Source organism: Loxodonta africana, chromosome 3, assembly GCF_030014295.1.
Source record: "Loxodonta africana isolate mLoxAfr1 chromosome 3, mLoxAfr1.hap2, whole genome shotgun sequence".
NCBI lineage: Eukaryota > Metazoa > Chordata > Mammalia > Proboscidea > Elephantidae > Loxodonta > Loxodonta africana.
Genome location: NC_087344.1, coordinates 38,309,473 through 38,322,522, shown reverse-complemented (window position 1 = coordinate 38,322,522; position 13,050 = coordinate 38,309,473). Strand labels below are relative to the sequence as shown.

The 13,050-nt window shown below is 47.0% G+C and overlaps 1 pseudogene; it reads right to left on the bottom strand.

Annotated features, from left to right (window-relative positions):
• Positions 1-9,997: 9,997 nt before the first annotated feature.
• LOC100672532 (ferritin heavy chain-like) lies at positions 9,998-12,140 on the bottom strand (annotated as a pseudogene).
• Positions 12,141-13,050: the final 910 nt, after the last annotated feature.

Sequence of the window (13,050 nt, the reverse complement as noted above, 5' to 3'; positions counted from 1 at the left end):
TGGCAGGCCTCATTAACATAACAAAAGAAAACCCCTATTCCCAAACAAGTTCATTGTCACAGGTAAAGGAGTTAGGGCTTATACTTTCTTTGGAGGGGACATAAATCAATCCACAACATGGCCATATGAAGACAGAGGCAGAGAATGAAGTGATGCATCTACAAGCCAAGGAAGTTCAAGGCTTGCCAGCAACCACCAGAAGCTAGAAGAAGCAAGAAAATATCCTCCCTAAAGCCTTCTGAGATAGTATGGCCCTGCCAACACCTTAATTTCAGACTTCTGGACTCCTGAACTGTGAGAGAATAAGTGTCTTTGTTTTAAGCCATCCAGTTTGGGACAATTTTACATGGCAGTCCTAGAAACTAATACAACAACCTTGGGTCACCATTCCACCACCTGCAGCCTCAGGTATGACCTCTCAAAGGAGGCTGGTGGCCTTCACCCATGTGGCCTCCTTTTCTGGGTGGGACTGCAGCCCAGTGCCATGCTGAGGGAACCTGGGCATCCACCTCATGGCTGTGGTTCAGGCATCTGTCTTGGTGTTCAGCCCATCAAACAGCCATTGTGTAATAACTATCATTACGTGATCGTGGTATTGCTGGGGCCGGTGATTCATCATTGTTAACATTTACGAAGTGCCCAGTCTATCTACAGAAAATGATAATAATAAAAAGCAGGAATAGCTCCCCTTTGATGGACCAGTGTGCAGCAAATATTCCAGAAAGGAAGAAGCACAGGCAGGGGTGTCTGGGTGGCAACGGAGAAGTCGATTATGAAAGGTTGGCAGTGGTCTGAGTTTTCCATATACTGAGTCCCTTCAAATAAACTCCTCAAAAAACACTTGAAAAATGTCATCTACTATTGTTTAACAAGGTCCACCAGAGAGACTAAACATACCCATTGCCATTGAGTCAATTCTGACTTATAGTGACCCTGTAGGATAGAGTAGAATTGCCACATAGGGTTTCCAAGGCGGTAAATCTTTACGGAAGCAGACTGCCACATCTTTCTCCAGTGGAGCTGCTGGTGAGTTCAAACCCCAGACCTTTTAGTTAGCAGCTGAGTGCTTTAATCACTGTGCCAACAGAACTCCTGCAGAGAGACTAGAGAAGGTTAAGTCATTGCTCAACACTCATTCCAAACCCATACAGCACGGGGCCAGGCAGAGCAAGGAGGGCAGGTAAAATGAAGGAAATAAACCCATTTCTTATCTCCGCCTTAGCAGAGACAAGAAGGCAGGACCTTCTCCTAGCGAACAAAGTAGTTCTGCCTTCCATTATTTTCAATCAGATATCTTCAGCCAGAGGAGTCCCTGGGTAATGAAAATGGTGAACATAGTGGTATCTTGAAGAAAGGTCTGGCAATCCACTTCCGAAATCTCAGCCTTTGAAAACCCTATGGAACACAGTTCTACTCGGACACACATGGGCTCTCCATGAGTCAGGGCTGACTCTATAGCAATATTCTTCAGCCACAGGTACATGAAAGAGGAGGGCTTGAGATAGGCTAGGCTCTCAGGGAGCTTCCTGGAAGAACTGAGGTTATGTAGAGCCTCGGGAAACAAGAAGGAGAGAAAAAGGAACTGCGTTTTCTCTGGCACCTTCTGGGACTTGAGGAGGTTTATCTTTACTTTTCCCTTTCAAATGGGATGGTGTAAATGACCATCATCAAGCCTCAAGTTTCATGAACTGTCATTAGACAACAGCGATCACAGCTGCCAGGTCCCATAAACATGGTGTATTTGAGGGTTTCAGGCATGGTAGTCATCAGGCGCTGGTTCAGCATGTGAGGTGCCCTCTATGGAGGCCTCTATGGGCTCCAGGCCATGTCACCCTGCTGCCCCACAGCTTGGGCAGGCATCTCTGCTCTGCCTCCCTCAGTCTTTGGAGATAATCCCGTGTCACCCATGGGGAGGATATAGATGGAACCGGAGACAGGGCAGTAAATCTTTCTGAGTCCATGGTTGAATCTGTGCAGACTGGACTTCCAGTCTTAAGTCAGTGGATTAGAGAGGACAGAGAGCTCCCTGGGGAGGTAGGAGCTAGTGAAGATAGACAAGCAGTGCTGGGGTCTAAAGAATGCCCTTCCCCTAAACATGCCTTCACCTGAACCCTTTGCAAGTGTGGCTAATCCCAGAAGGGAAGAGGCTTTTCTGGGTGTCCTCTCTCAGCACTCAGAGTTTCTGCATTGAGCAGGGTGCTCCAGGTGCCAGGCATTGGGGGTAATCCATTAAGCTCACACTTAGGATCAATGTCACAGAGAGTAAGGGAGCTTCCAGAATCCTTATGCTAGTTCCATGGAGACAGCCCCTCTTCTCCCTCCTCCTCTTGCTTCCTCCTTCATTTTTTCTTCCCTTCCTCCTAGTCACTGTCTCAAATATGGACGCATGCAGGGCCCGGCTAAGGGAACAAGGGGCAGGCTTCCGGAGCTCACAAAACCTTGATGTCTGGAAGTGCGGAGGCACCATCAGACACTCAGACACAGGGCCCATAGTCCCTCCTCAGCTCTCTGCTGTGGGTGCCCAGCATCAAATAAAAATGACTTGGGTAAGGACAGACTTTGTTCCAAAAGACTGTTTCAAGAAGAGGGAAAGGACTATTTTCAGTAGGGGAACGGAGACTATTGCAATAGGAAGAATGCTCCAACCATGAGATCTGCAAGTGTGTCAAGGGTCAGGCAGAACGGGGCTTCAGAAAGAGGCTTTTCTTTTATAGGGAGACAGGAACAAGAATATCTGGGTGGTGAAAACAGTGAATGTACTCGGCTGCTAATTAAAAGGTTGGAGGTTCAAGTCCACCCAGAGGCCTGGTGATCTACTTTCAAAAAGTTAGCCATTCAAACCCTGGAGAAGCACAGTTTTACTCTGACACTCATGGAATTGCCATGAGTTGGAGTCAACTCGGCTACAACAGGTTCTGGTTAAACAAGGTTGGAAAGAACCTGATGTAGGGAAGTGGGATGTACGGGATAGATGGGTAGAGGTGTGTGTGATTAGACAGTAGGTCAGAGAAAGTTCTACCCGAGGACAGCCTGTTCTCAGGACAAGCTATAAGGAGGAGTTGTCTGCCAGCTCACACTGAGGGTGGACCAAAGTTTAAAAAACCTGGGGAATGAGGGAACTTTAAGCAAAGTTTGGTTAACAAGCATTTTTCCCCCCAATTGATCAGTGGGGACAAGAAGTTCAGCTAATCATTTAATGAGGGGAAAATAGGAATTTGGAGGGTCTGTGTCTGGCCCTGTCTTAGGCAAACAAGGAGACACCCATAAGTCTTATCTAAGTCATCTGGGGAAGGAGGTTCTTTGCAGTAAGCTGTTTTCCAGAACACTAAAGGGTGGGGATATTTCTTCAACAGTCATTGTGTACCAGGATCAAAAGGCTCAGGTAAAATTCAACATTGTCCCCAGCCCACACCGCAGCCTGCACCTGCTGCAGAGACCTTTCCTACTCTGGGCTCCACTCAAAACCAGCCGCTTTCTGTGCTGCCCAATAAAGAGTGGGAACGCACATCATCAGGAAAGGCCAATCACTAGAAAAGAACATCATGTTTGATAAAGTGAAAGGTCAACAAAATCAAGGGAGAGCCTCAATGGGATGGATTGACCCACTAGACACAACAATGGACTCAAACATAGCAACAATAAGGGCCAGGCAATGTTTCATTCTGTTATTTGCAAGGTCACCATGAATTGGAGTCTACTCGATGGCAACTCACAACAACAACAAAATCCAAAGAGGCCTCCAAGCTTTGTGTATCTCTCTTAATGGTAAGAGGTTCAAGGTGCAGTAACCTCTCTTTTATTTAGGAGGGAAACTCCAGCACACCCAGACCACTGGGCCCTTACAACCTTCACTGATACATGGGGCCTTCAATCTTCATAGGGTTTAGTACCCATCTTTGGAGCATACGTGTCTTATCAAAGCCTCTGATGTACCTGCTGTTTCTTGTTCATTTGATCCATTAGCACGATGCTGCTGAGATGTTGGGCCCATGAACTGTTCAGCAGAATGGCCAGTCTCTCTAGTCCATCTCCCTTGGACTACATGGTAACAGAGAGCAAGAGAAGTGATGTAGCCCTGAGGCAAGACTGTGAATGTAAACTGCTGTCCATCCCATGTGAGTTCAGGGTGCCTCTGGCCCGTCTTCATGAGTGTAGAGGAAAATGCATTTGGGAAACTGACAGCCACACACCACATGCCAAAGGCTCTGTTAATCTGCCCTTGAAAGGCACCACTTTGTTTATGTGGTTAAATTTGCAGAAGTCCTCTGTCTCTAGGTTTTGCATAGACCAGACTGGTGAAATAATGATGAGGACCTCCATCCCTGCGTGCTTTGAGACTGTGAGTATGACTCTGGTCTCTGCCCTTCCCCCAGGATGTTTCTGGTTGACTCTCTTGGCCTGGAAGAGCCCTGTGGTACAATGGTTAAAGCACTCAGCTCCTAACTGAAAGGTCAGCAGTTCGAACCTGCCAGCTGCTCCACAGGAGAATAATGTGGCAGTCTGCTTCCATAAAGGTTTACAACCTTGGAAACCCTTTGGGACAGTTCTACTCTGTCCTATAGGGTCACTATGAGTCAGAATTGGTTCAACAGCAACAGGGTTAACAGGGGTATCTTGGCCTGGGAATGAGGGGTTGGGGATGGGGGCATTTCTGGAGATTCCACTTGGCATTTCTTACTATAATAGTTCTTACTCCACAAGTTTCAGGGTACCAAAGTGAGGGTCCCGCCAAGTGCCAAGTATGCCTTTTCCATTATACATCCAGAAAGCAGAAAATGACTATCAGTTGAGTCTAGAGGCCCGTTAGATACATGAGGAAATGGATCTGGACAAGAAGTCAACTTATTATCCACTGCACTGACTGCCCCTGCCCCCATCATGTGACCTTTCTTGAGCAATGCTCTTTGAGTTCCCAATGTTGGTGTGCATGTGGACTCTAGATCCAACTTCTCCCCTGCACATCACAGTCACCCCAGGAAATGGTCATGAGTCCCTTGGGGACACTAGGAGAATCACTACTGTATATATCCATCTGCTGGGCTATTGCAAGGCCCCTTCTCATGGGGATCTGGCTTCTACTTCTCTTGATGGGCTCTGGGTCCAATAACTGTTTGGAAGCAGCAAGGGATCATGATCATGATATACACTTAGAGCCATTGGCTTCAGCCTACTCCTAGCCCCTTCTTGATCTCTACGATCATATACCTATAAAGCATGATTTCTGTGGTTATCTATCTGCCTCATCCATGAAGAAAGCAAGAGGTCACTGAAAAGACAGGAAAGGAAGAAAAGACCAAGATGGATGTCAGAGGAGACTCTGAAACTTGCTCTTGAGCGTCGAGCAGCTAAAGCAAAAGGAAGAATTCATGAAGTAAAAGAACTGAACAGAAGATTTCAAAAGGCCTCTCGAGAAGACAAAGTATTATAATGACATGTGCAAAAAGCTGAAGATGGAAAACCAAAAGGGAAGAAAACGCTCGGTGTTTCTCAAGCTGAAAGAACTGAAGAAAAAATTCAAGCCTAGTGTTGAATAGTGAAGGATTCCATGGGGAAAATATTAAACGACTCAGGAAGCATCAAAAGAAGATGGAAGGAATACACAGACTCATTATACCAAAAAGAATTAGTCGACATTCAACCATTTCGAGAGGTGGCATATGGTCAGGAACCGATGGTACTGGAGGAAGAAATCCAAGGTGCTCTGAAGGCATTGGCGAAAAACAAGCATCCAGGAATATCAACTGAGATGTTTCAACAAACAGATGCAGTGCTGGAGGTGCTCACCCATCTATGCCAAGAAATATGGAAGACAGCTTCCTGGCCAACTGATTGGAACAGATCCATATCTGTGCCTATTCCCAAGAAAGGTGATCCAACCAGATGTGGAAACTATAGAACAATATCATTAATATCACACGCAAGCAAAATTTTGCTGAAGATCATTCAAAAATGGCTGTAGCAGTATATCAACAGGGAACTGCCAGAAATTCAGGCCACTTTCAGAAGAGGATGTGGAACCAGGGATATCATTGCTGATGTCAGATGGATTCCGGCTGAAAGCAAAGAATACCAGAAGAATGTTTACCTGTGTTTTATTGACTATGCAAAGGCATTCAACTGTGTGGATCATAACAAACTATGGGTAACATTGTGAAGAATGGAAATTCCAGAACACTTAATTGTGCTCTTGAGGGAATTTTACATAGATCAAGACGCAGTTGTTCGGACAGAACAAGGGGATACTGATTGGTTTAAAGTCAGGAAAAGTGTGTGTCAGGGTTTTATTCTTTCACCATACCTATTCAATCTGTATGCTGAGCAAATAATATGAGAAGCTGGACTATATGAAGAAGAACGGGGCATCAGGATTGGAGGAAGACTCATAAACAACCTGTGTTTTGCAGGTGACACAACCTTGCTTGCTGACAGTGAAGAGGACTTGAAGCACTTACTAATGAAGATCAAAGACCACAGCCTTCCATAAGTATTACACCTCAACATAAAGAAAACAAAAATCCTTACAACTGGACCAATAAGCAACATCATGATAAATGGAGAAAAGATTGAAGTTGTCGAGGATTTCATTTTACTTGGATCCACAATCAACAGCCATGGAAGCAGCAGTCAAGAAATCAAAAGACGCATTGCATTGGGCAAATCTGTTGCAAAGGATCTCTTGAAAATGTTGAAGAGCAAAGATGTCTCCATGAAGACTAAGGTGCTCCTGACCCAGGCCATGGTATTTTCAATCACATCATATGCATGTGAAAGCTGGACAATGAATAAGGAAGACAGAAGAAGAGTTGACGCCTTTGAATTGTGGTCTTGGCGAAGAATATTGAATATACCATGGACTGCCAAAAGAATGAACAAATCTGTCTCGGAAGAAGTGCAGCCAGAATGCTCCTTAGAGGCAAGGATGGCGAGACTGCGTCTTACATACTTTGGACATGTTATCAGGGGGGATCAGTCCCTGGAGAAGGACATCATGCTTGACAGAGTACAGGGTCAGCAGAAAAGAAGAAGACACTCAATGAGGTGGATTGACACAGTGGCTGCAACAATGAGCTCAAGCATAACAAGATTGTAAGGATGTCTCAGGACCAGGCAGTGTTTCGTTCTGTTGTGCACAGGGCCTCTATGAGTCGGAACCGACTCGACCGCACCTAACAACAACAACAATCTATCTGCCTCCCCCCTGGAGTAGTGCATTCCATTAGCCGTTTCCAGGAATCTCCTGCAGACTGGCACCTGCCATCATTTTGGCTTTGCTGCCCATTGCAGGTATGGTGCCCACCTTACTTCTGACAGTTGAGCTCTGTCACGTGGCCTGGGACCCTATTATCCCCATGGTACCAGGGATCCCAGTTCTGTGCCATCATCTCCTACGTCAACCCAGCCTATGGGGATGGCCACTCCCAAGCTCCTCAGCAATGTTGGTGTCCCTCACCACGTACCCCTTATCAGCATGGCCCTCTGAGGGCACAGTCAGCAGACAGTTCCCCAGTCTCCCGGAGTAGACTCACCCCAGCACAACCCCTCTCTGTCTCTTCACTCCTCCCTCCACAGCCTGCCCAGGTGATTCCAGCATGTCCGCTTCCTTCAACAAAGGCCATTGCTTCTTCCAAGTTTTGAGAGGCACCCATCTCCCCAGGCCTCTGCCAGGGTTTGAACTGTATCATTAGCCCCAATATCCACACACTCTCCTTCATCCCCTTTGTGCCCCTACCCCAGCAATCCAGGACCTGCCTCAGGCCCTGTCTCAGCTCCTGCTAGTCCGCAGTAGTCAATCCTCAGCCCCTGGGCACCCTCACCCTCCCCACCCCGAAAAGGCTCAGCAGCTCCCAGTCAGGTCCTGCTGCCTTTGACCTTGGGTGTGAGTCTGTGTCTAGGAGGGCAGGTGGGGGTGTGCTGGAGCAGCCAGCATGGCCTTGTGAGGCCTCTGGTCAATTGCAACTTTTGAGTAGTTCTCAAGCAACTGGGGAGGTGGGATCAACCTTCAGGGGGGTGGTCATTTTTGCAGGTTCAGGGGCTCAGGGGAGCCTAGGGGCTATAAGGGCTCAACTGCTCATCCTCAGATCTCACCACCTGGGTCTCAGGTTCTTTCTCTTCCCCCACTGGGGCCCTGTTGCTGACGTGGGAGGCCTACTGAGACAGGAAATGCAACCTTCTCAGAAGTTATATTTCCGTAGTTGGTCCCCGGCTGGGTCCTCAGCCCGCCCTCAGTTTAAGGGTTCACATCAGCTTGACCCTGAGCTGGCCATTTTCATCAGCAGGCATGTAATTCCACAGTCCTTATACATACCTGGGTGGTACAGACAGTTAATGGGCTTAGCTGCTAATCAAAAAGTTGGACGTTTGAGTCCACCCAGAAGTACCTTGGAAGAAAGGCCTGGTTGATCAGCTTCCAAAAAATCAGCCATTGAAAACCTTACGGAGCACAGTTCTATTCTGACACACATGGGGTTACCATAAGTCAGAGTTGACTCAATGGAACTGGTTTGTGTGCATTTTTTATACATGTCCCCTAAACCCAACACTTGTGTGCCTCACCCACCAGAGACAGGGACCAGCCAGAGAATACGTCCCACCTGTTCCAGCTTAGCTCACCTCAAGGAGAGTCTTGATCACGGACTGCCGGTTCTCCCCCTGCCAGTGACAGGGTTCTCATTGCCCACTGGACAGAGGAGAGATCCTGCCCCAGAACCCCTGCCCAGAGTCTGCTTCTCAGGACCACTGCTGGTGCCAACTATCTCGTGCTGGGTTCCAGAGCAGAGCCTGCAGCAGGGATTCATTATCCAAATTGATCGAGGGCAAGCTCTTAAGAGAGGGTATGATAGGAGGACGACAAGGCAAGGGGGCAACTGAGCAGGAAGTAGCCTCAGCTGGACACAGCCTGACCCTAAGAAGCTGGAGCAGAAATTGCTCCACAGCGCTGGTTTCATCCCACAGGTCAACCAATCATTGGCTGAGGGCTGCCCCAGGGTGGCAGTGAAACTTCCAGAGGCTGTAACCTGGGACCAGGCAAGGTGGCTCCATCAATGTAGAACAAATCTCCAGAACACAGAGAATCAGGGAGGGGGCACCAGCCTGGACAGGAGGCCTGGGTAGAGGTGGACGTGAACAGTGTCTACTGCAGAAACAGATGTTTTCTGCCAACGTGTCACTGGATCCCCTGGGACCTGCAATTGCCGGCCAAGGAGCCAGTATGGCCTTGCCTCAACGACAATCTCTGAGCCCCTGCAGCCACTTCCCTGGCTGGAGCACATATAGCAATTACCACCTGTATCTGATGAAACGGCAAAAGTGCTGAACCGCGTCACTTCCCACGGAAGGCCATCAAAGATGAGGCCCCCGAGACTGGCCAGGTGCCAGGTGGCGGATAAGAAAAGATAACAAACAGGATTGATATGTTTAATCTCATGGTGAAACTTTTCACCGCGAGACTGATGGGGTTCCATTTATCAGGATTAGGCAGCTCTCCGCCAGACCTGTACAGCCTCACCTTCTTTATATCTGAGGGTTATGTTATTAAATCAAGGTCCTGCTGCGGAGAGCCTTTGTAGAGAAAAATGCACGCCTTTTTAGAAGGTCTGCCTAGACCGTAGCTGCAGGCTTCCACTGACCTTCTGTCTGTATACAAGGTTCATACCCCAGCCCAGCTTCCACCCCCTCCTCTCTCTGGCTCAGTCTTTACAATGTGTTTTGAGGATAAACAATGCATGCTGGTCAGAACATACCATGCCGGGCGTCCTTGGCCCATTCATGGAGCCGTCAGAGAAACAGGCAAAGAGGAGTTTGGAGATTCACCAAAAAAAAAAAAAAAGGAAAGGAACATTGCCATTGAGTCAATTCCAATTCGTGGCAACCCATGTGTTACACAGTAGAGTTGCCCCGTAGGGTTTTCATGGCTGTAATCTTTAAAGAAGCAGACTGCCGGGACTTCCTTCCATGTCACTGCTGAGCGGATTTGAACCACCAACATCTAAGTTAGCAGTCAAGCACAAACCACTTGCACCACCCAGGGCACCACCCCGATTTGAGAACGCTGCCTCACAGCCAGGAAGCAGTTTTCGGTCTCTAGAGCCAGTCTCTGGTATCTGGGCACAAGAGGCTGAAAGATGTTTCCCGACTGGGAACAGTGCACAGTCTGCATCAGAATCAAGAGCCAAGTGGACTTGCTAAAATGTAGATTCTTGGGCCCAACCCCAGCCCTTCTGAATCAGAACCTCTGAGGGCAAGGCCCAGGAATCTGCATTTTGAATAAGCCCCTAGGATAATTCTGGCATGGCCCCAAGTTTGAGAGGCACTGGCCCTCCTGGCCCTCCTCACTTACCTGTCCTGACCCTCCATACCTCCTGCTCTCCTGTTTCATGAATCCAGTACCTGCCAAAATAACAGAGATATCTCACAACTTGGATTCCTTTCCTGAGCTATTCCTGCCTGCCGCTACCACCCATTTCAATCTTTCTTCACCCATCACATGCCCCTTGAGCTCCTGCTATGACTCAGGTGTCAGGGCTACAGGAGCCAATAAGACACTACCCAACCTCAGCTTCAGACCAGCGGGAAGGTTTACCCCTTCCTTCTCCCCGAAGACCTTGCTTCAAAGACAATCCCCTGCTACCTTCCATTTTCTGTCTTTACTGGCTTCCTCCACTTGGTTGCAAACTCTTCTCTTAAAAGCCCTTTTCTTTTCCCTATACACTTGTTAAGTAATTGTCCTAACTTAGTCCTTCTGTCTTGGTCACCCAGGGCTGCTATAACAGAAATACCACAAGTAGGTGGCTTTAAAGAACAGATATTTATTTTCTCACAGTTCTGGAAGCTAAAAGCACGAATCAGCGTCTTGCTGTTATTGTTGTTGGTGCTGTCAAGTCAGTTCTGACTCATAGTGACCCCATGTACAACAGAATGAAGCACCTCCCAGTCCTGCACCATCCTCACAATCATTGCTGTTTGAGCCCATTGTTGTAGCCCCTGTGTCAGTCCATCTCACTGAGAGTCTTTTTTTCACTGATTCTCTACTTTACCAAGCATGATGTCCTTCTCAGGGTCTGGTCCCTTCTAATAACATGTCCAAAGTATGTGAATTGAAGTCTCACCATCCTTGCTTCTAAGGAGCATTCTGGCTGTGCTTCTTCTAAGACAGATTTGTTCTTTCTCTGGCAGTCCATTGAATACTCTTCACCAACACCATAATTCAAAGGTATCAATTTTTCTTCGGTCTTCTTTATTCAGTGTCCAGCTTTCACATGCATATGGGGCAATCAAAAAAACTATGGCTTAGGTCAGGTACACTTTAGTCCTCAAAGTGATATCTTTGCTTTTTAGCACATTAAAGAGGTCGTCTACAGCATATTTGCCCAATAAAATACACCATTTTCTTTTCTTTTTTGGAGGGGGTGCAGGGAAGGTACCAAATTATTTGAAGGACTCGTACAAATGAAGGAACTTAAGTGAATGCTTTGGTAAAATTTATAGGAAAGGTAAACGTAAACCCAACATGCATGTGCTGTCTTGGTGATCATGGAAGTCACCTCTGTGGCTATGGAGCAACCAGGCTAAAGCATAGCTCTCTCCATCACTGTCTCCCAGGGTGTGCTTGTCAAAAAGATACTCTGCCAGACCAGAATCCTTGGGCCCCCATCTTGAGCAAGTTGGTTACATAGTCACTCAATTCTTTGATGGATTTCACCTACTCATTTAAGTAATGAGCCTCAATGATGTCGTCCCACAAATGGGGTTCATTCCTGTCAGTGGCCAGTTTGTACAGTTCCAGTAGTGACTGACTCACACTTTTTTCCAAGTGTAATGCACACTGTATTGCATTCAGCCCACTCTCCTGGTCATCACATTCTGGTTTCTTAATATCCTGAAGGAAGAGACCGCCACCTTTTTGGTTCTGCAGCTTCATCACTTTCTCAGCATGGGCCCTCTCCTTGTGAGATTGGTGGAGAAAATATTTGGCAAAATTCTTCAAACCACATCATCGCAGTCAAAGTAGTAAGACATGGACAGGTGGACATAGGAGGCATAGAGCTCCAGGTTTATCTGGGGGCCGAGGGCAGCCTTTGAGTCCTGACTGTAGTTCTGAAGCAACAGCGATGGGGACACCATTGTCATGGCAGCTGTTGAGGAGAGGCAGTAGTGGTATGGCAGTGGAGGCCTTGGGACATCCAAGGGGACTGCTGTGAGGAAGTCATGGAAGGGTGACTGGGAGCGGCTGGTTTGAGGGAGGTTGACGAGAACCGAGTTCCATCCAAGCACTGTTGAAGCAGAAGACCATGGCATCTCTGCAAAGAACATCGTCGCCTTTTGATTTCTTGACTGCTGCTTCCATGGCTGTTGACTGTGGATCCAAGTAAAATGAAATCTTTGGCAACTTTAATCTTTTCTCCATTTATCATGATGTTGTATATTGGTCCAGTTGTGAGGATTTTTGTTTTCTTTATGTTGAGGTGTAATCCATACTGAAGGCCCTGGCCTTTGATCTTCGTCAGTAAGTGTTTCAATTCCTCTTCACATTCAGCAAGTAAGGTTGTGTCATCCGCGTAATGTAGGTTGTTCACGAATCTTCCTCAAATCATGATGCCCCTTTCTTCTTCATATTGTCCAGCTTCTCAGATTATTTGATCAGCATACAGATTGAATAAGTATGGTGAAAGGATACAACCCTGACAAACAACTTTCTTGATTTTAAACCATGCAGCATTTTTTTTTTTTTTTTTGCTCTGTTCTAATGACGGTTCTACATACAGGGTAGTGGCCATGTTGACTCCTTCCTTGTTGGTAGCCTGGGTGTTCCTTGGTTCCTTGACGAACCTCACATGGTATCTGTCTTCCACCTGTGTCTGCATGTATCTCTGTGTCTATACTGCTCTTTATATAACTCACAAGTGATTTGGTTTAGGATCCACCCTACATTGGTATGATCTCAACCAATTGATTACATTAAGTTACATTGCATTATGGAAAGTGATTACATTACATTTTATTAGATTACATCCACAGTACAGGGTTTAGGATTCCAATACATATTTTGGGGGG